This window comes from Perna viridis, chromosome 12 (genome assembly GCF_037379345.1).
Source record: "Perna viridis isolate PV_CMFRI_1.1 ecotype Kerala chromosome 12, ASM3737934v1, whole genome shotgun sequence".
NCBI classification, from domain to species: Eukaryota; Metazoa; Mollusca; class Bivalvia; order Mytilida; family Mytilidae; genus Perna; species Perna viridis.
The window spans coordinates 10,579,535-10,602,802 of record NC_142456.1 but is presented as its reverse complement, the minus strand read 5'-3'; the positions used below and the strand labels follow the sequence as shown (position 1 = coordinate 10,602,802).

The following is a 23,268-nucleotide window of genomic DNA, read 5'->3' as shown; positions in this document are numbered from 1 at the left end:
TTCATTAAAATGAAATTTGTAAAGCTTGGTCCAAAGTTCATAATGGCCGTTTTTAGTTTTATAGTACTTTACAATTGTCAATTTCTTAGCGTATTTTTACATGTACCATAAGTATATGCATATTACTAGTTAATTAAATAAAAAAAACTTCAAAAGTAGTATATACTTTGAATATCAAACCAATTATTTGCATACTTTTTATAGGGTGGCTTGTACAAATAAAGCAATACGTTTAAACTCGTAAACCATACCTACTCGTTCTAGAACTGTTACAGTAAAACAAAATAGCTTTACTTTTTAACTCGGTCTGGGTGCCATCATTTTGTCCATATTAGGCTATAATTGGGTAATATATAGTCCATAGATAAAATATACTACACGGAAAACAAAGGGTACATTGTTTTTGTTTTGTTTAGTTTTAGTTTATTTTCAGCAAACGGTGGCTGTACCAAAGAGTATAGTTGTTCTGTCGACACGGTGTACGAGTTCATAGTCAAATGAATAAGATTCTAATTTCTACAATCTTCGTAGTCTTGTAGGATTTAACCTCTGTCGTGCACTGGATGTTAAGCCGCTTCATATGTATGCTGTGGCTCCCGTTCCATAAAAAACCTCAATACAAATAACTCGATTTGATGTTAATTTCTTTATTCCGTAATTACACGTGATGTATCACCTACTCCGTCTATGACACGACCTTGACCAAGGACACCCGATACCCATAGCAGCTGTATTACAATTACGGACATATATTTAAGACATGATACCGAGCTACGCGAGGCATCTTCAGATCGGAGGTGATATTTAAATTCAATGACATTTTGGAAAATCCATCTCAATTAAGATATCAAATTTTATATGAAGATAATTTAAGTGGTATCTTCGTTTACAGCTTGAAATGTTTTCTATTTTGTTCTTAGCATATCGCGGTGACGCCAACTTCAATAGTATGTATCCTGCCTGTTCAATGGGGCCACGGCAATCATAATTACAAAGAAATTATTTCCTTCAATTTTCGTCATCTGTTCTCATAAGGCATTTAATATTTAAATAATATTGAAGTCGACGACAAAACGAATTTATTACATCATGAATCACTAAATTAAATTTTAAACATCAAAGAAAGGTGTCGGTAATTATAATTAAACAGGAATAAGTATAGTATATATATAAATATACATATATATACATAATTAGATTGACACCTTTTTTGAAGTTTTATAAATTCATGACTGTTTGAGACAATAAACAAAGTCGTGGCCAGAGGCAAATAGATGTGGAAGTCATCACTTCCAAAAACTGCTAAATATGAACTTGACAACATACATGGTGTGTCTATTTCCACAATGAAAACAGCTGTTTTCAATTGATCTGCATTCATTATATAACAGTTACGGATGTTTCTATAAATAAAGCAGAGCATGCAAGAGGTGCACTTCAGGAAAGTTACCACTTCTGTTGGTTGAGCCCGGGTTGCTATGACAACTGTACTGTTAGTTTACTCTGTGTTTTACGGTGTTGTCAAACGTCATTTGTTCCTTTGTGCTTTACATTTGTCATATTAACTCTAAATCATTACTTTGCAAAAGAAATATTTCATTACGAACTAAGTTTTATTTTCCCTTCAAAAATGTATAAATACAAATGTATGTCTTCAACATCTACACATTGTATATTCTGCTGTATACGAGCATTTATAACTTTCTGATAGACAGGTTAAAACAAATTACCATTTCGAGGCTCCCGACAGAAATACTTTTTTTGTAAAATGTAATTTCACATTTACGTGATAATGGCGTACAATTTGAGGCAAAAAAAGTAAAATTGAATGCATCATAAATTCGCAAGATTAATCTAGTAAGATAAATAAGAGCTTTCAAGGAATATTCAAAACATGAGAACTTCAATCATATGTAAAAACGTAAATGTCCTACACTTACACATGTGTTCAGGTCTCGATTTCACAAAAATTCGTAAGTGTAAAGTCGATCGTAAGTAATGACGTCATAAACTAAAATAGCATTGTGACGTCATGAAGTTACCGTGCCAGGTTTAATTTCAATCTAATAAACCTGAAATTTACGTAAAGCACATTTTTAGACTGACAGACAGGGTTAAACAAAAAAGAGAATAAATGAAAGAATATTTATAAACATATCACAAACATATTTGACCATACACTTTGGGTATTGTTTCCATTATTTGACGCTTCGTTATTTTTTGCCGATATATATGACAAGGAATTCAAATGTGGTACCGAACGCATTACTCGACATCGACAATGCTTGTACTAAATACCAGCTGATTTGAAAATAGGATAACTTGAAGTTTGAGACATACATATTTTTTTGTCAACGTTTTCTCATACAATACACAAAATACCATAGGGTATGATATAAGCCATCCTCCCAAGTCAGAGTTGAACGAGGGTGGACTCAAAACCCTGAATTGGGAGGATGGATATCAGCATGGACATGTAGGTGTTTATCGTGTAAAAAAGGACGCTTGTTCTATCGGAACATGTATACATGTATGTTTCGTCAGGGGCGGTCTCCTTGGATTTTTCTGCGTATTTTTTTTTTCAATATGTTATTCTGTTTTGTCTGCCTTTTTAATGTGTCCTTGTCAATTTAATCTTAAATTAAGCAAACAAGTCTAACCGCAGTTTAACGTTAATTAATCAAATTCATAGGCATTGTTACATATAAATCAATGGATTCGGGCAAACACCAATATATTTAGTGCCTGTTGACTATTAGCAATACGATTGTTGTCTTGTAAGAAACCTTCCAGAGCACATGCGTCTGTCCCGATTTTGGGGGTCGTTTCTCATCTAATTTTTCATTCATTTGTGTTTGACTGTCGTCTTTTTATGCATTTTCCCTGTTGTGCGTAATGTCTACGAACAAAAATCGGATTTGGTTAAATGCAACAAATCCACCACGGTATAATTTAAATCCAGAATAGTAAATACCTTCAAAGATCACCAAAAGGTCTTCAACAAGTATTAACAGACATTCGAGTAAGCTCTAAAATGTCCGAAAACAAAAGTAATAAAATCAATGGTAATAGAATGATGAGATTTCATCAAAATCAAATTAAAAAAGCTATATTATGTCTAAAAAAAACATGAATGACCAACATCCATTGACTATGGACAGGCTCGTGCAATCTGCGGTGGGATTAAACTAGTGGCCTCTTGCCTAAGTTAACGCTTAAGTATTTCACTCTTTTATAGAGAAAATCTGTTCGAATTAATTTCAAATGATAACAATTGACAAATTTGAATTTCTTATCATCACTATCCGAAGTGTGGGAGTTGATTTCAGTAGAAAGTGAAACTCACATGTATATACTTTTTTATATGTAATATCTTGTTATAAATTACTAAACCTACATTTGATAAAATGTTGTGTTCTAACGAACTCTAAAACATGACATTAATAGCTATGTTTTCTTCCTGTTAAAAGGAGTGCTAGCATGTTTAACATAAATAATAAAACTATAAACATCCAGGATCAAGACACTTGTCAACATTTTTAATGACATGTTTAGATACAAAAAATACCAGTTTTATATATTGTAAATTTCGATATGCTGTACACGTGTTTCAAGGAGTGACCCTCATCAGCAGCATTAAAATTAAATAAGCAGGAAGATCATAATCAAAATATTTGTTGTATACAAGAAGTACTCATAACCAAATCTATCGAAAGAGGAAGTCAAATCCATCACCGAGGGGTTCTACCATATGCAATGCAAGGAATGAAGCCTCGGTGTTTTACGTATTTTTAAATTTGGAGTACTGTAAGATTAGAAATAGTACATGTAATAGTTTTGTGCAGAAATAATTGTTACAAAAGACATTGATGGTTTCACCCATAGCTATTGTTGCATTAGTTCGTCCATGTTTTTGTTTCCAACGCAGTCGGTATAGTTTCGCTTTTTACTCTTTGACCTTAAAGACGCTCTTCCTTGGAAACGCAAGTCCCCTGATCAAAATTCTGTTTCCAGATTGGCCAAATACTGATAACTTAGTGGGGTTCGAAAAAGGAAATTGAAATTGCGTGCCATGCGTTATTTCCTGATGAAAATTTTAAGTAAAAAGAACAAATTTTACTGCGTCTTTTTTTTAAGATAGTACTTGTTTTTTTTTTTTTAAATCTATATTATGTTTGGATACAGGCTTTAATATACCGAAGGGAAGCTTAAAAGTTCGATACACTGTAAACATCAGCAGACATAGAAGATTTGTTTGGTAATAACAGGATCATTATTTATATGGAGTGGTATTCAAATGTCTTGTAATGGCATAATCCCTTAAACAATGAATTTATCATGCCGTCTTGTTAAGAACGGTGTATACTTGACTTGCAGTGGCTTCGAACATATTCATTGGGTTACATGCACGTCTCGGTGTATAAAAACAAAGCGGGGTGTAGGACGATGAACAGGTGGTACTGCATAGGTTTTCTACACTTCAGGGCAATCGAGCCTGTCCTGTATCCCAAAATACTGTCAGTTAACCTGACATATGGAAGTATGTACCAGTTTCGTCTCGAGAAAATGTTATAGATAATTCGGCGGGTGCCTCTTGAAAAACAGTGAACGCTTATTTTACATGTACCATGCATACTCAAATTATAGTTGAGTTTGGTATGACTTACTTATTTCTGTTTCTCTGTGAGGAGAATTGGGCCATTTACAAGTCCCCTCCATATGCTTCTGTCCTCTGCTGCTCTGGTCGCATCTGTCCATGAGAGAATTCCCAGATCTCTCCTTCCTTGTCCTATAGTTTTCCTCCATGTTTCCTTTGGTCTCTCTTTCTTTTTCATTCTTGTGTCCAGGTTAGCAAAAGTTCGGCGTGCCTGGAAATTTCCATTCTATGTTTGTTTGTTTGTTTGTTGGGGTTTAACGTCCGAGCAGCAATATTTCAGCTATATTCAGACAATGAACATGAAATGGATGATATAATGAACATGAAATGAAAAAAAAAGGATGGGTCACAAGGATAATAGGGTCGACAAATTTTGATTGCCACTGGAAAAAGGGGGGATGGATAAGATCGGGCAATTTAGCCTCCTGTGGCGGAGCGCAAAGGTTCCTACTCCTATCGAATACCACAGCAGGGTTCTTTAACGTGCGAGGAACGTGGTATCTTTCCCAACACGGTGTACCACTATGGTTTGGGGTCAGGTTTTCCGTATTATAGCCCGACAACCCCAGCATGTAACACGCCAGGGGTACCCCATTCCACCACCTGGGGCACACATCCCAGTTGCTCTGTGGGCAGAGCGCCTAGCCCCCGGCTAGGTTTCTGAGCACTATTTAGTCGCCTTATACGACAAGCTTAGCGCTGCTGCAGGCCCATTCTTTTAACACCCGGATTCAAAGAGGGTGCCCCTATCATTTCCACCTTCTCCTGTTGGAATTTCTGATCTTATCTATTCCCGCTCTTGCCCTTACTTCATCGTTTGTTACTTTTTGTGGCCAGTAGATCTTCTGAATATTCCATAGTTTTATGCTGGAAATTATCAACCAAGACTTCGTCGCTTTTGTTGTCGCATTTGGTCATCTTCCATGTTTCACTTGCGACTGACATACATTGTAGTTGCTAATTTTTGGTGTAATATGTGGGCTTTTTTTCATGTTCGTATATGCATACCGGAACTGCACAATTAATTGTTTGATTCTTTATTCCCTAAGGTTGTTTTTCTCTTGTTTCATATTTACCATTGTTGACATTGATCTCATATTAGTAACATTTTGGACCGCCCTACAAATAACTTAGGCAAGTAAGCGTAACTAAAATTTCATAACACCAAAAAAAAACAAAACAACATCAAAACTTAGGACGTACTTTCGTGTGACAGTAGAAACACACGCACCATATCAATCTAGTAATTGGTTTATTTTTCAGGTGCAACACGTGGTTGTCTGAAGTTTTATTTTCTAATTCGCAATGTCAATACTAAAAATTACATTGTCTTCGAAGGGCTAACTGCATGCCCTTCACTTATGTATACAACCTTTAATACGTTATAATAACATTCCATAAGTATTTAATAACTTCTAAGGATAAGGCAGATTTTTAACAACTTGACTTCATGATATTTAATAAAAGTGCGAAATTCTATTTATTGAAGTGGGCTTTTATAAATCAGATTAAAAAGTAGATCTGTTAATTACACATCAATATATTAAATTTTAAAGGGTGAAATACCATTATTACTCGTATAAAATGATTGGAATTTTATAAAGCAGTATTTATTACAGGGAATAAAAGGTAAGACCTCTTAATAGTTCTTCACTAGAAATATCTTCATATTGCTTTTATCCGCAGATTATCTTACTTGCCACTGAATTAACGCATTGTAAACGTGTATCATATTTAATTACAGGCTATTCACAACGTAAGAAAACTGGCACAAGCATACATTTATGGAACTGTTGTGGTAAGTCTTTTACTATAATGTTTACTCATAGCACCAAAGCAATAATTAACTTGACAAATTACAACTGCATTTGGAAACAATTGACATAAGCATGAACATAATCGTACCAAGCATATTTATACCATTGTTGCTTCTATCATGATAAATTGACTGTCCACGGGACACCAACAATGTCTAAAACGCTGATAAAGCCCTGAGCCGCAGGCAAGGGCATTATCAATGTTTAAGGCAATATCACTTCCTAAAGGCAGTCAATTTTTTGTTAATATATACCCTCTATATAAGCATTATTGTGTTAATGTCATCAAAAACTCTAATGATGGTACTATCGTGTGATAATGACCCGGGCTTCATCACATGACATTTTTAATGACGCACATAAATGAATAACACATGATCACGTTTAACCAATAAAAATAGCGTATTCTCATCTGATATGAAATAATTAAGAATCAGGTTCCGGTTTCATAAAGAATCAAAAATTAAGATTTTCCTATAATTCTTCGGCAACTCTAATTTCGACCAATCAAATCAGTCCAAATTGAATTTAAAGGAAACTCAATTTGACATACATTTTAAAATAAAACCAAGGCCTGACCACTGCGGCAGTTATTAATGGCCGATTTATACATTATATACATCCATATTTGATAGTAACAGACCATTGATAAAAATAAGTTCCTGAGACATAATGTCTTAAAAATAAAACGGAACTTTCCGTTCCTATAAGTACTCAAGCTATTCAAAATTTTTCTATAAAGAAAAAGGTAACAAAAATTTCAAAGACAGGCAATAAAAAGCGATCAATAAAATGTATAGTTAACTTCGGTCTTTACTCAAATGTTCAGTTCATCAACTTGTACCAGTTAGATATTCACTGTGGATAATTTTAAAGGATTACATATTTGAAACTTCGGCTTTTAAAACGTTTGAGTAAAACAAACTAAAACTAAATCAATTTGAGAACCAGTTGAGATAACAATGACAAACACCATTGCTAGACGGCTTTGTTGTGTTATCAAATAGTTGCTCAAATATATTACAAAGACAGGTAGCGCCAAAACGTTTAGGTCAATCTGAATACCAATATTGACAATAGCGCCAAAACGTTCTGGTCAATCAGAATACCAATATTGATATTTTACTATCCTCTTCAGATTATAATTACTCTACAAAAGTATTGTTTAACTGTGTATTGATGACATTAATCTCGTGGTGAAATATAGTTCATCAAACAAGTACATATACTAAGTGTAAATACAATTAAAAAACTTCTTTTAAGTTGTATCAAATGACGGTTAAAGCATAAAGCTAGTCTCATTCAGAGAAATAATGTGTAACATTTGTGAACAAACAGAGTTAAAAAGTCAATTTGTCTTTCGAATGTTCGTTTATTTACAAGTGAATACCACCCAGCTCTGATTACAAATATCTACAAATCAATTCAACCAACAACTCGTAATGTTATCAGTACAAGAAGTGAATTATCATTAAACGGTAGAGATATGTTTTTCTTACAAAAAGAAAAGTCGAATTTACGATGGTGTGGTCATTATTTAAGTTGAGAAAAAAATATGCTGAGTTTAACAAAACAAACTAATTCCCTTGAGCATAGCTATCATAATCTCAAGTCTTCGTGATGTACATTGTGGACCATTACTGGCTTTAAACTGCCGTTTTTTGTAACCAAAACATACTGTCCAACATGTGCAGTCATGATATAAACGGAGTCACGAGTTTCATGTATTAGATATCGCCAGTTACTGATAGAAAGAAGGAAATATATATATATCTTAATGAAAGATATGCACGATAAATAGATATAGCTGCACATCTGCAGAGATCTTTAATACCACAGGTGCCAGGTGTGGTGCACCTCTGTCAAGAACATGCTTGTTGTCTTTCTTTCTACACTGCAATCAATGATGCATCTGCAATAAGAAAAAAAAACAATATGTACGAAATTTAACTTCGTCAGTGGAGTCACGATCGGTGCACTGTGAATTAGGTACAAATTGTATTTACTCATATGAATGCACATCAAATGTATGAAGAAACTGGCAAAATGGCTAATGATTTCATACCTGTCTTAATTTCCAAAAATACAGTATTAACACCTAAGCATAAAGTTGCGTGGGATTCCTTTATTTTCTCCATTCGTTATGCATTTGTTAACCAGTGTACACTTGCGATATAATAAAACTAAATAAAGAAATCGAAACTGCTTGTAGACACCATTAAAATGTCCTTACAAATCAAAACATTATGCATCCGGGGGATCTGGCCTTTACTTTCAACTTGTGGACCATGTATCACATGACTGAGATGAAACCGTACTACTAAAAAGATCATTCATTTCTCAACTATCTTTAATAACTTCCCTTTGGCGTCATATGATAGAAAAGATATCGAGTTAGCTGTTACACATAAGTAAGGAAGACAATTTTGAGGAATATGGGTTATAACACCTGATACTCATCTTATTCTGCAACGTATACGTCAGAATAACCAAAAGCCAGACGAAAACATCCAGGATGAAGTTACTTATACACACGTAGAATGACACTCTACATCCAGCTCATCACACCAGGAATAATTTTGATCTTGACAGAATATTCACGAGGTTCTAGACAGAAAGAATAAGAATGAACTTGGTATGAGGCCACCCAATATCTTCATGATGTTCTATGAATCTAGTGAAAGAATGATCATGCACGAGATAAAATGACTATTGATTGCTGTTCTCGCCACATTTATCCTACTTCCTTCTTGGGTGTAACAGGCAAACTGGTAGACAAAACAAAGAAGAAACTATACAAATATCGGCTTTCATACCCAAAGGGTCCTACAAATCTCCATCTAACGCCCGAAGTTCGTAACCCGCGACAAGTTGTATCACCTAATTCAAATCACCGACATTTGTGTTTCATCTTTTGAAATGCAGTGAGTAAGGGTGGTGAACTACATGTTGTTGAGTTGGTGGTGTTTTACCACATAGTGAAAAGCGTCTAGCGTGGCGGAGATAAAAATTGTAGGTCTACTGCTGCCACCAGAACACCTGGACAGTGAATGACTTACAGAAGACCACAAGATTCGTAGAGGAAGTAGAAAAAACTGTGAAGGAAGATAGAATCAAATTATAATAGTCATCTACTGTTCACACTACCAGACATTTCAATTTGTCTATTTAACCAATGAGTTGAAGATATATTAAAAAAAAACAGAACCTGAACCAAGTTATGGAATGACCATCTACCGTTCCATGGACCATTCACACTACCCGACATATATAGTTTATCTGATGAGATAAAATATCAGCGATGACAGAATCTAAAGCAAGTTAAATTGGCCATCTTCCGTTAACACCATCCGTTATCCTATTTTTTATAAAATGAAATAAACTTATCTATCGATGACAAACGCAAAATTTATTCAACTAGCCAGTGAGGTGTCGATGTAACAAGACCAAACCTTAAAACAATATTTGAATGGCCATCTACAGTTCACACCAACTGCCACCCAGATGTAATCTGATGAGATGATTATAAAAGTTATCTAGCGATGACATTCAGAACATGATTCAAGTTGGGATTGACCATCTACAGTATCCTCATTTCATCATTAATGTACCAGACAATAGAATTAAAGGGAGACTATCAGCAGTAACATCTGCTCATCAATATTGATTACAATCTTTCTATTATTAACTGGTAAACTCTTTGATGGCAATACAAAGAGAAGGGCTTGGTGTATTTTCATTCATATGTCTGACAGTGCAGAGTGCATTGTATCTGAATTGTGATTCAGAATGTATTTTAAAGTGATATACGAGAACTGATTATTCTGTACAGATAGGGAATTTGTTTCAATGGAAATGGTTGTGATGAGTTTTGAAATGAGTTTTTGATACCATCGGTATGTGAATTAAATGTTCATTAAGTATTTATATTGTCGTGAATTGATTTTGTATAGAATAATTAGTCTGCACTCTCCATTAAACAGATGAAAATGGTACAAATATACACATTTGGTGATTCAAGTAAAAAATCACATTTTTCATTTGTTTTTCTTAATACATTTCATATTTTAGAAACCATTTGGGTCGCTGGTTAATCCATAAGGCCAAACGGTATGCACTAACCCAATAGTCAGACATGTCTGACCAGAATTATGTATATTATTTATTGCAATTTGCCGTAACAAAATTCCAGACCCTAAAAATACTAAAGCTTCACATGGGACTTCAATGTTTTAGCTCCTTTGACATGTTTTGGTAGATAACATCTTTCTTCACAGTCCTGGATTTCAGCTTCCTCACTGTTTCGGTAATATTTGTTTTGAGTTCTTATCCTATTTTTTAATCTCTAACTTTCTTGATATTTGGTTCTAAATGCTGATGATTAGAGGTTACTCCACAGCATCCCGAAATATGTAATATTTATATGATTGGTATTTTAATATTTACACAAGAGGAAAATGTCATAGGGAAATCCATTGTCTGATTATAACACTAGATTTTTTTCCCTTGAATCGTTGAGTTGACCACTTTTAAAGTCAATTGTTTTGACAACTATTTTTGTACAAGTATACACGTGTCATATTACGTGTTAATAATGACAACTGCATAAAACTTCCGTAGTGATGACTTTAATCTTGTAGCTACACAACCCTGTTTAAGAGTCCTAATTGTAATAAGTCTCTAGCGCGGTACAAAAAGTATGTGTAACGGAAAGCTCTGGCATAATGTATATAACTCCAAACGCAGGCGCTGAAGGGATGTCACCACAGATGAAAGGTAAGTTGACAATACGGAATGAAGTCATCGCGTTTGTCGTACACATGTAGTTTGGTCAATAATATTCCTTTTCCATCGATCTCTTAGTGTAGGTCAAGAAATGAGGCTGACTTCACAGTGTCTGCAGTATCCTTTATCTCAAGTTCTTTGGGGGTACATGCGATGTACAAAATTCCCGAAACTAAAATTATTTAATGGTAATAAGTCATGTATAAAGCGGAAACTGAGAAAAAATAAGTACGAATTCAGAAAGTTTCTGTGTAGGTCATATTGTTTAGTCTGAAGTCTTAAGTCAATCCCCCAAAACTTGTGAACTAAGTCAAAACCTAAGGAAAATCCAGAGAAATCCTTTTCCCGCCAAAATTTCAAATGTTTATAGCTTATATCTAAAACGAGCATACTGACCCATCCTGTTTTCCGATTGTTCTAGCATGAAAGATCATAAAAGATTTCATTGTCCTTTGATATCCATGTAAAATATTTATTTGATAGTATAAATGCACATGATACAAACAATCTGCTCATGCTGACTCATTTTTTTTTTTTAAAAGAAAGTGCTTTTCATTGTTTTTTATTGTTTGTCCTACTTCTAATACAAGGTACGTGTACCTGCTAAATGAAATATGGTACATGTAGGTACCTTGGTTTTCCGTAAAATGAGAATCAATTTATTAACAAGTTAAATCAAACAAAATACGAAGTTTGGACCACGTGGTTATGACATATATAAATACATGTGTAAGTACATTTTCACTAAACAACTGACGAGTTAGACACATTAAAAACAAGTATATAAAACTTTACATAACGTTGTCTCTTGTTTCAAGTTTATTTTTAATACTTTCTAAGTGTGTAGCAATATACATATATTTAATAATATGTATTAAGCATGATGTTCTCTGCAGCTGCTCACGCAACTTCCTCGTAATTCTAAACGAAGTAATGTAAATGCCTGATTTGACACTGAATTTTCTAACAAACTCAATTAACATAAAACGATTAATGCCAAGATAAAATCCATCCAGGAGATGTTAAACAAACAATGTCGTGTGATAGTTCCTTTTCAACAGTTGCAATAGTCTGAATTTTGTCTGACAGTACAAAACGTCTGTTTTATTTGGAAATTGTTCAGTGAGAATGGAATATTATCAGTATGTAAGCAAGGTTCGTTCGAGAAAAAAAACGCAATAGTGATGGAAATAATGAATCGCAGGTACAACTAAACAAGGGACGCTGTTTTGAGCACAACACTGTGTAGTACCCAATAATACCTAAAAGAAGGTTAGAGGGTTAAAAGGAGTTAGTCCAAAAAGCACAAACCAAATATATAACAGGGGAGTCATGGATTGTTTCATCATAATAAAAAATAAATATTTTTCTCTCAATTTGTTTTAATACTTTTAAAACGACGGGTTATAAAATGTATATAACACGTGTTTGATATTGGAATTTTACGTTGAAAGTTATAACACATTAAATAAATTAAAAAAATCACGAGCAAGTTTAGTATTTAAACAGATGTTTCACATTGAAATATATATTTATACCAGTAAATCAAATTTGAGGTCAGGTTATTAATCATTAAGGATCAGTACTGGTAAAAATCTGTCAGCGGTTGAATAGGACAAGTTCATAATGTTGTTTTCACATAAGATGTATTACTTTGCTGTAAAAATATTTTTAAAGCAATGCATTACTTACCTTCTTGGTCATCTTCGTGTCTGGGTAACAATAAGGCAAACACCAACTCTTTCTGTATCTTTTTTTTTGTTTTTTCCCTCAACTTCTGACATCGCCACTACACCTCTCTACACTATTCTGTGTTTACTACATGTGTTTTCCTTTCTTTTCCACGTCGGTGTCCATATCTCAGTGAAACTTTTGCAATGTTGTTTTCTCCCTAACATTTCGCTAATTAACTATTCCTGTAAAAAGGATATCTTTTTATTTAAAACGAGAAAGGTGATAATTCCGGTGACCACATTCACATATTAATTCAATTTTCATGACAAAAATCAAACAATTACTTGAATGGAAAGATTAGTTAAACGATTCCTTACTTATCAACTGAAAATGAAACAAGTGAACGGCGGGCGAACGGACGAACGTCAGGGTCCCTAATCTACCATTCGAGTTGCGCTTAAAAATTCATCGATCCCCATCGTAGTAAATTTCATATTGTGATTCGAGTAATAATTTAAAAAAATACAATCACATCAGTTTGGATCTCAAACTAAACTTGCTTAAAAAAAGAAATTATTGATTGCATGTACAAATGTATCAATCAAATAGCAAATTCTTCTAATTTGCATGGGCGAGAAATTTTGACATTTACAGCAGTTACTAGTGGTGTATACATTATCAGAAAGATTAATGGCATACATTATCTATTGCTACATACAATCCGGGTACAAATAAAATGGACTTTTACTCTACCTGACTCTTTATAATATCAGTAATTTAGTATTCAAATCAGGAAGGAAGGTCGATTTATCATAACAAAATAAACATTATGCAGAATTTGGTTCCAATGATATTAACAACATTGAGGATATAGTGTTTGGGTGATGGATTATGTTCTATTGTGCAATTATTGTTGATGGTCCGAAGCTGTTCTGATATTACAATTTGGATCGAATGATTCACAGTTTTCAATTGGATGCAACTTAAACTGGTATGTTGCGAATGATTTCATTTTTATTTTTTTTTCTAATTTAAAAAAAAATGGGGTAGGGGGTTGGATGGTAATCTCTGGCCTTTATACTGTTACTAAAAGTTGTTTTTCTCTCTAAACCAACCGGTCATTCCTTAAACAGTAAATTTGATCACGTTTCTTCATTTCAAATTAAATGTGTTATTTACATCTTCCAAAATGCGAATTGTTCCTTTCTAACAAAAGGATACGTCGACGATCCTAATTCCCTGGCGTGTGCTTTTCGATCAAAACCATTTTAAGAACTAAAAACATTACTTTAAATTTAGAAGATTTAAAGGCTTCAACCTAAGAAGAAACGGACGCACGGACCGAAAAAGTACAAATGTCCAATTCTCAACGGAAAACTTTTGAATTTTAATCTAAATCCCTGGCATAGAAGTAACCCCCCCCCTCCCGAGGATCCGATGAAATACCTAAGTGCAGTGGAAAAGCCTTAAAATTAAAAAATTAAGATTTAAAGATATTTTTTCTCTACGAGTCGGTAATCTAAATAAATATGAAGTGTGGTACAACCATCTATCGACGTTATCACTTGACCCTTTTAATAGGAAAATACATCCTGAGAATAATCAACCAAGATAAACACATTATCAACAATTACATGTAGTATACGATTACATATTAACCTAACCTTGGGGATACTATCAATGGTTCAGGCCAGGATCTTATGTATGACTCATAGCATATATTGCACTTTGGATCAAACCTTGGATTGAATTGAATTACGGTGATTTTAATTTACCTCTAAATGTTGTAAGTACATGTACGTGTATTCTGTAGATATTTATCAGGTAAGGTAGAACACATTTAGATATATTTATCATGTTAAAGATATTAGGGGCAAAAGTTTGTACAATGTATGTATAATGTATGTATAATCCCTCTATTTCGTGCACTGAAAGGCTTTATTACAAACATGCAATCTAATTATAGGACAAATCCTACAAGAAGTAAAAGAACCCTAGGTGCAAGGCTATTACTTGGGATGGGTTATGAACCCTAGGTGTAAGACTATTCCATTTAGGTGGATTAAAGAACCCTAGGTGTAAGACTACTCCATTTAGGTGGATAAAGAACCCTAGGTGTAAGGCTATTCCATGAGGGGGGTAAAGAACCCTAGGTGTTAGGCTATTCCATGAGGGTGGGTAAAGAACCCTAGGTGTTAGGCTATTCCATGAGGTTGGATAAAGAACCCTAGATGTAAAGCTATGTTAGGCTATTTCATGAGGGTGGGTAAAGAACCCTAGATGTAAAGCTATTCCATAAGGGTTGGTACATGCTTGCAAGGAGTGTATATCTCAGAATTATTTACCTGGTGCATCAAGGGGAGGATTCCCAGGGAGAAACCCCATTTTTTTGTTGGAAACCGTGACTTAGTTAATTTAGGAAAAATTTAGTAAATAATATGCTGGATCCTCATTTTTGATAAATTTCAGGACTGAAACAGGGAATTTATCTGTTGCTTTTAAAATCTACACAATGCCATGAATATTGACATCCAAAGGTACATTATTATTCACCAAAGCTGCCACTTAGTAAATAAAACCCTTTCCTTCATTCTGTACTGGACAGCCCTGTAAAATCATCACAGTCCTGAATACTTGACATTATCCTTTATTGTGTTGACCAATTTGAATAATAAAACCCACTTAATAGCTATTAAATTCTGTATTAGGTTTTACGATGTTTGTTGACCATAACCTTCCATTCTTGAGAATGAAACAAGTGTCTGTACAGAGTAATTTATGAAAATTTGATGCAGGAAAGATTTAAAAGATAAAAGAAACTGCCTTTTAAATAGTTTACATTTGCCATTTCTTGATATTTATGGTATAGTCCTCAAGTCTTCGATTATAGAGCCTTTTGGTGCCGTAGAAAAAAACAGTAGGTAAATTTGATATCAAATAAGGTGTGCCATTGTGATCATTAGGTACTAATATAGGTAAAAAGAAGGCAAAATCTTTAATCAAACCAAGCAATTTATGGTAATAGCTAACCCAGTTGACACTGATTTCACTCCAAGTGATTCTCTGTATTTGAAATGACCACCATAAAGTCTCTCTTTGGAACTGGAGAAGTTGGGAACATTTTTAATGGAATGTTGAATGTTCTTTAGTTTGTTTGTTCTGGTTTTGACAGAATTGTTATTATTTGCATCTGTTTAACGATGAGAGTAAGGAGGTACACCTTGGGTAAGGGACACTACTCCTAAAAATCATTGGAACGTTTGTATTCAGCATTTAACATCACTATTATGCAAGCATCTAATTAACTTGGACTGATTTTATTCAGCTTTGACCGAAGGTTTGAGAGGCTTTGCTGATATTGAATATGATACAAACATATCACTGATTTCAAGAGTTATATCCCTTACCATAGGTCTACCTCCTTAAATCTCATTTTACCGAAAAAGATACCGCAAATCTAAACTTTATTCCTTAGTACATTTAGTAATGAAATTACCATTTCAAAGTGTTTTTTGTTATCATATATTCCACCCACTGCCTGATTCTTACAGAAACAGGTATATTACAATCTCATTCAAATTTATAGGCTTAAAAGTGGTTATTGTTTGACCATAGATAATAGAGTATAAATAGTTTATGACTTTGTGAAAAGGAACAATTTGGCAAAACTAAAAAATAGAAAGCCGAGTTCTAAAAATATATGGTTGTCTTGACATGTGAGTTCTGATACCCATGAGAACCTACACCATGATGCTTTTCCTAACCACACTCCTTCCCTGCATGCACACACACACACACACACACACACACACACACACACATATACATATATTTTTCTATTTTGAAAATAGACAGTTATTACTTCATAATGAAGTATGTAGTCAATTAAATTTTCAAACCCACAAAGAATATTTGGTGATTACCAGGAATATTTGGTGATTAACCAAATGATGTGAAACACAATTCAAAAGTGCTTACAAAGCAGAGAGTAGTATAGAACATTTCACAGTAACTTAATTAGTTAAGAGTGGTATAGAACATTTCACTATAACTTCATTATTTTATTAATATGTTAAAATTTTGTTCTTGAAAAGAGATGATTCTGTTGAGGTTAACTTCAGTCTATAAGATGAAACATTAACACAATACTCTTAAAATATACATTTAGAATTGCTTTGGTAAATATGTATACTGTCTTCTTCTATTTTATCAGAATCAAAACATTTTTTGCTCAATGAGTCCTAAAATAGAAATTATACATTGATTTGGTTCTGCTATGAATATTTCAACATTGTCAGACTATCCTTATCTCTTTTACACGACAATCAGTAAGTCAGGAGTAATATATTCATAGTTTCTTCTATCCCCTTGGTCATATATTTGCAATCATGGAGCAATTACATTATTGCATTTTATTAAAAGCAAAATGTACATAATTATGTAAGATAGATATAAAAGCTGAATTAAAGAAACTTAGTGAGCGCGCTCACATACCCTATGCGTCCCAATGTTGGATACACAAGCAAATTTGTTCGTAAGAGAAATACATGAAGAAGGACCCCAATAAAACAAGGTATAATGGTGTGTTTTTCAAGCTTTAGACCTTTATATTCTAATTTAATTCTCTAACTCTGAATGGTACTTTCAATCTCCAGACTGTGATTTCTTCGAGTTTTAGTTAATCAAAAGTAAATATCATAGCGGAACAAAACATACACTTGACCTGTAACTTATCATGGCGACCTTATGAAATCATGTCATTATCCGCAAGCGTGGAAAAAAAAAGTCAGAAATATGAATATTTCTATGAATTCAGCCAAGTTCAAGGCCCATAATTTTGGAAAAAATCATCGAAGCAGAACCAACTACAGACTTATCATGTAACTTATCATGGTGAGTTTATAGACTGAAAATCATGTCAATGTCTGCAAGCGTTTTGAAAAAAAGTCTGAAAAATTGTTATTTGAGTGGAACTAAACATAAACTTGACCTGTAACTTATCATGATGAACTTATATACCAAAAATCATGCCAATACCGGCAAGCATTAAGAAAAAAAAGTCAGGAAAACTGAAGATGGACTGATGGACAGGTCAAAAACATTATACCCTTCGCAACTTCATTGCATGGGGTATAACAATCCCACATGAAAACACCAAGTGAAAATTCCCTCATTTTCTTAAGTTTTGGGCTTTATTTTTAGAACAATTACATGGAAGGTAAAACTGTAAAATTTAGCTCAAATACCAATATTCGTGGCAAACATGAATTTTCCAATTCTGACTGCTATAATGAAGACCAAGCAACTTAAAGTATGGTATGACTGTAAGACTTTTGGTAATACTGTGAATGTCTTGTTGTTCATTAGATACTAATTCATGGTTTTCTTATGTTTTGGAAACAACCATTAGTTCAGTTCTGAACAAAAAAATCCCATTCAACTGCAAGATGGAGGTTGTTTATTCCACACTTTTTTTGAATCTATGATGTTTTTTCCCTAATTCTAGAAAATTAGTATCCATGAATAAAGGTACTTATACAGTATTTTGTGAACTACCTTTACCAGTGTATTTAAAATCTCTAATACTAGGATTATATACAATAATATTAACCTCTGCTGATAGTCATATTCTAATTGTTAAACTTCTAATTGATGAGTAGATCAGATGGAATCACAAGACTTTATAGGAATGTTATAATACCCTGTAATTATACACAGGTCCTCAGGCAATATATGGAAGGAGTTTATCATTAACTTATTTGTACTACTTGGCTTTCCTCCTTCTACATAGCGAAGTTATTTTTGTGTTTCTAAAATTGGTGAAAGTTCAAATTGTCATAAATCTGTACATTCCACACTCCCTTATCTAAGCTTCACAATTAATTGGGTTATTAAAATAATTTTGCATTTCAATAATTATCAGAAAGCATCTTTATAGCTTCAGAAATTCAAACTTTACTATCTTATAATTAAATCTTCTAACTGAAGATTAAAAATGAATTAAGAATCAAAACTGTTCCAATCTAATACTTGAAATCTTCAGTCATACAAACATATTCTGTAATTTAAGATTTCATCAACACACAATGTCCTCTTCATAGCTTAATTGCTAGTCAAGTTTCCAGTGGCTCTGCTTTACCTAAGGACATAGATTTAATAACTCTTATATAAACTGCCAAATACAATTTCTGATACAGTGCAAAAACAAAATGGAAAAAAAAAATAAAAAAATGCTGTTTTGTATGTACATGGGTATATGGAAAAAAAATTCTTAGTGGCAGCAGATCCAGCCCCCCCACTCACTCCCTCTTAGAAAATTGCAAATTTTAAAAAATGGTTGAAAAATAGTGTGTGTTAAATCATGAAAAACACTAAGAATATAGTATGATTCAATAGTTATCAAACAATTCAGTTATTTAGTATGATTTCTTTAACCTCACTGGTGATCTCTGGATCCGCCACTGATTCAGTCCTTTCCACTTCAATTCCAGGATTTCATTATGACTTTGTAAAATTTGACCTTCATAAATCTTCTCCGTAATTATATAATATGAAGTATTAGCTGCCATTTTATCTGTTTTGTTCAGGTTTTGGCATCTGTCTAATCTGATTTTGTTTCCATTTTAATTCACTATTTCTGGTTTTTTTTCGCTATGGAATGGTAAACCATTATCTACTTCTGGTACTTCAGGAGGTGGATTTATTATCAAATTGTTTTCATCTTAAGAGAATATTTAACAAAATAAAGTACATGATTGAAAATGGAGAGTGTTACAGTAAACTGGAAACCCTTGATGCGATCTTTCTTTTTTTTTTCTTCTTTTTATTTGGAGGGGGGGGTGATCACTCCACTTTCACAGAGTCTGAATTTTGTGATTATTTCTCAAATCATGTCATATAATATTCTTTGAAGAAAATATTCTTGACAACTGAATTTTTGCATGACAACAAAGAAAATAATACTGCTGTGAAAATTTCACAGTTTACAATATGTTAATGTCCTCTTTTGGCAGTGCTGTTCACAGGCTTAATTGAATGATAGGACTAGTTTCTAATTAGCATTAGTATAACTTTACCAAAATATGTACGTTTTTGTACATGTTTTTCTCAGTCTTCCTTGAATTATACAAAACATTGTCAATCTAATAAAAGGCTTGCATACAAATATGTTAAAAGTAATTTCTATGATAGGAAGTTGTTAATGTAAGTTTATTTTCTCTTCTTTTGCTATCGGTTTAACTGGAAGTACTGTAGTTTCATGTTCCTACATGTACAGTACTATTTCTTTGGCCATCTTTGAATTACGTGATTTAATTTTAACTTAATTTGATCTTCAAAGTATATCATATAATAGGAAGTTGTTTAAAAACAGTAAACACTTGAGGATACTTCAGACTGAGAATCCCAACACAGTTATGTGTTAATATTTGTTTGGACATTTGAGCTGTTCCACCCAGTTTCTACCACCTGAGTGAGCTTTAAAACAATGTTAGGTGGTTAAGTTATGACAAACAATGCATTCCATACTACAAGTCAATCCAAATATTTGTACAAGTGTAAACAAAGTCTGTTACAGAAGTATTTCTTCCTATAAAAGGTTGAAAGTCATTTTTCACACCCATCAACTTTACAATGATCATTATACATTGTTAAAATCATTTGGTTGCTAAGATTTTTAGAATCACTCTGAACCATTACACGAGCCTTTTAAATTCTGAATTATATGGTCTCACTAACCACTTGTTAAGTTTCCATTACTTTATACATGTTAAAAAAGTAATTTTCAAAGTTTCACTGTGAATTTCCAAATGACATCCTCAAGTTGCATACCATTGCAAAGCTGTGAAAATATGGCTTCCAAAATCATTATGGTAATGGCATGATGATTGTAGAAATTCTTCACAAAATTTACTTGAATAAATAATACTGAAAATCCACATTTTTACCTTTTCTGCCAACTGACTGCATGGAGGCAAATAACTCATACAGGTCAACAATATTCATGCACTTAGTAAATTACATATGGTTTTAAAGTACACATTCTCAGCTTTATTTTGACTACTTTTAATCAGAGTACACACAAATAATGCACTTACATAGCATAGGTCTAGGTTCAGTGTGTTTTTGGTACTACATAGAGGGTGGCCATTTGACCCAGAAGTGGTTAGTGAGACCTGTGGTAACACATCCAAGAGATATTTGTTCAGGAACAAAAGAGTAGACTGGAAAAGGGACATATTAACTGAAGTGCAATGCATCAAGACATGTCTAAAAAGTTTGAAATGTTTTTATACACATTTCTTGGAATCCTTCCCCCCAAAACACACACACACTTTTAAGAGATCTCTTGACCTGTGCCTGACCTGTGCCTGACTGGTAATTAAGATCATTAATTGCTACTGAAAATAAAACATTTTTAGCAAAGGGTACTATTGACAAAATTTTCAATATTTGTTTTTCATCGATTCAAATTGTAAATGATACATAGATAGTCTTAAATTTGCATGCATTACTGTATATGGTCTCTAAAACTCGGGGCATTATTCAAGGACCAGACATGCAAAATACAGATGATTTAAAAAATGATTATTTTTGAATACATGTTGTAAGACACCCTGGTGCATACTAAAACTTACCACAGGACCAATGGAAAGATTTAAGAGACCATCATACCAACAAGTAGACTATCATATCCATATTAGATAATTGATAATGGATTGTGATGATTTAATTTAATTGTCAAGTATTTCTAAAGAGGCAGTAAGTGGCATTAATATAATAATCAGATATTTACTTTAGGGGAAATATTTATGACACAAGTCACTGTGGTGTTGACTTATTGAAAAATGTGTAAATATTACAATAGATAGTTATCTGCCATATGGTAATGATTCAATAAAACTTGCAAATATTCCATAAACATATATTGCAGAATCTTTCCATTAGTTGGATAGTGTGAGAATGATATTCTACACCATGCATTGAATCACCATAATACAGTATAAACTGAACCCTTAATACAAGGGGTGTCATTCATTGCATTTTTAACCTGTGTAAACTAAACAGCTGCCTTAACTGACTACTAAGTAAACCCTTAGGATATAAGGAGTTTAATTTAGATTCAACATAGGGGCTATCTTAACTCCTCCCATTATTAAATGTGCAGTCCAACTAATATATTGTATATGAATATACAAGAGGAGCTACATATTTGATGGTAGAAGTAGGATAGCCCCTATGGACAAAGTAGGTTTCACTCCTAAGAATTGTTTATGCACAATTAGGTAATTAATGTCTTGCGTAATTATGCATGAGCATACATATCACAATACAAAACAAGTTACATAAACAGCCAACAAGGATGAGCTAAAATAGCAGGCAATAATTTGACATAAATATACAGCAAACATAACATGATAACATCAACAATGGAGAAGCCAAAAACAATAGGGTCAAAAGGTTACTGAATGAGGGATTTGCAACCCTCAGTATATCATACAATATAAGAGGTGTTGGCATGTCTTTGGTGGTTTGCTTCTGGAGCATTGCTTAACACTGAAGTAACATGAAATAATGATATAAAAGCAAGTTTCACTAATGGAGCCACATGCTTAACCTTTGGCCTTTTGAATGTCAGTGCAAGAGAAAAGTGAGGTGAATATAATAAACAGATTATTTCTTATCCTACCAATAATGACCCTCCACTTATATCAGCTTTCAAGTAAAGATCTAACCTTAATAAGGGGGCCAGTATGGAAATAAAAAAAAAAAGATCTGAAAAAGTCAATATGGACATAGTCGAAGGCTAGGGGCAATAGTAAAACTTCATGTCAAAAGAAAAATTTATACTAACTTACTGAAATGTATTTCTTAAGAAATATTTAGACTAACTTACTGAAATGCATTTCTTAAGTAAAAGACTGATAGTTACCTTGCACTTTTTCTATCACTTTGCAAGTAAGCTATAATATACATACTGCGGCATTTACAGCTGTTTGAAGTCTTTCCTAAGAAAGAAAGAAAACCAGATGGAATAATAAGAGTAATAGGTACAAGCTTCCTCACTTTTTAATTTTCTAAATTAATGATAATATTTACTAATTGAAATATTGCCCATAATTGAAAACAGAATACTAAAGCAATCTACCTGACACTACTCCTCAAAGGGAGATAATTATAACAGAAGTTACATATGCTCTGAAGGAAATGTACATAATGATTTTATTAAGATCAGTTCTATGATTTTGTAAAACATAACACTGGATGTCTGTTGTCAGATGCAATTATATCCCACACTGCATTAAAACAATTATATTCATCCAGATAGACAGTAAT

General features: G+C 33.2%; 1 protein-coding gene and 1 long non-coding RNA gene across 10 annotated transcripts in view; one reads left to right on the top strand and one right to left on the bottom strand.

Annotated features, from left to right (window-relative positions):
- LOC148601160 (D-glucuronyl C5-epimerase-like) overlaps positions 1 to 23,268 on the top strand; it is a 72,687-nt gene that overhangs the window by 5,732 nt on the left and 43,687 nt on the right. For 2 of the 8 annotated variants that reach the window (XM_088556425.1, XM_088556428.1), the window contains one exon: positions 6,402 to 6,455. The gene's annotated coding sequence lies outside the window, so the exon portion shown is untranslated. The other 6 variants (XM_088556429.1, XM_088556435.1, XM_088556431.1 and 3 more) reach the window with 6 other exon arrangements.
- LOC148601161 (uncharacterized) overlaps positions 7,827 to 23,268 on the bottom strand; it is a 42,204-nt gene continuing 26,762 nt past the window's right edge. The window contains exons 6-8 of one of the 2 annotated variants that reach the window (XR_015917330.1): positions 22,865 to 22,940; positions 12,952 to 13,175; positions 7,827 to 8,386 (exon numbers count right to left, since the gene is read on the bottom strand). This is a non-coding gene — a long non-coding RNA (uncharacterized LOC148601161). Of the gene's footprint in view, positions 8,387 to 12,951; positions 22,941 to 23,268 lie in introns of both variants that reach the window. The other variant, XR_015917329.1, reaches the window with a different exon arrangement.